This window comes from Galeopterus variegatus, unplaced genomic scaffold, assembly GCF_000696425.1.
Source record: "Galeopterus variegatus unplaced genomic scaffold, G_variegatus-3.0.2 Scaffold3450, whole genome shotgun sequence".
NCBI classification, from domain to species: Eukaryota; Metazoa; Chordata; class Mammalia; order Dermoptera; family Cynocephalidae; genus Galeopterus; species Galeopterus variegatus.
In genome coordinates, this window is record NW_007729561.1 from 35,394 (window position 1) to 36,491 (window position 1,098).

Sequence of the window (1,098 nt, forward strand, 5' to 3'; positions counted from 1 at the left end):
CTGGCCAGCCTGAGCTCTACGAAGGCCCAAAGCAGCATCTCTGATGTTCTCTCTCTGGACTTTATGTGAAAGCCCAGTGGCGCACTGCACCACGAGAGATGAGAGCTGTCATCCTTTCAGAGGCCTGCAGAAACTCCAGCACTCCTTCACACCGCGGCCCCTCCCTCTGCGCCAGGTGGGCCCACACCTCTGCCAGGCCCTGTGCTCACACCTGACAGCTGCTCCATGCCTCCTCCTCATGTGGCTTCCCTCTGCCACTTTCCTGGGCCCCTAAAACCTGTAAATCCTGACCACCATGTAAAAATGCCTTCTGTATCCTCTGGGCTGGAGAGTTAAACAGTGGTAAGTTGGTGGGGGGTAGAAGTGGTCAGTAGGTGACGGCAATCAGGAGCAGGAGGGAGGGAGGTCATGTGCTCTGACCTCACTGTCACTCCCCACATTGACTTTGCTGTCTTGCTCTCCATCCTGGTCCTGCCATCATCAGGGGGACTTCACAGATCTAAGTGTTACCCAGCCCAAGTCCAGCTTCCGGCCCCATACAAAAAAACTCTGGCTTGGCTCACCAAAATCTGTTACAGAACCCAAGGCACTCAGCTCCTTATTAAGGCTCACCAAAATCCTGTTAACCCAGGGCTTTTGGCTCCTGGCTGAGGCTCACCAAAATCGTGTTACCAAACCCAAGTCAGGCTGCCTGCCCCCAAACAAAAACAACTTTTTAAGTCAAATTATTGGTGAAAATGGAAGTCAGCTTTATTCAGGGATACCGGTGACTTGAGGAGGGATGTTAGGCTAAGCCAGCTCCCCAGTAAACCTGAAGGAGAAAGGCCAGGCTAAACCCATCTCAAAGACTCAGACTTACTACGGGGTTTCAAAGAGGGTTTGGAGGGAGTGGGATGCACAAGTGGGAGACATGTGCTGTGGAAGCCACGTGCAAGGAGCCAGGTGAAAAGTCTTGCCAAGGCTCTGTCTGGCTTCTGTTCCTGTCCTTGCTGTTATCTCAGGGTCCTGCTGGAGGGGGAATCAGCACAACTTTACTGATGTCCCCTGTGGTTTCTCAGGGTCTGGATAGTAAGTGTCTCATCGCAAGTCTGCAGCTCC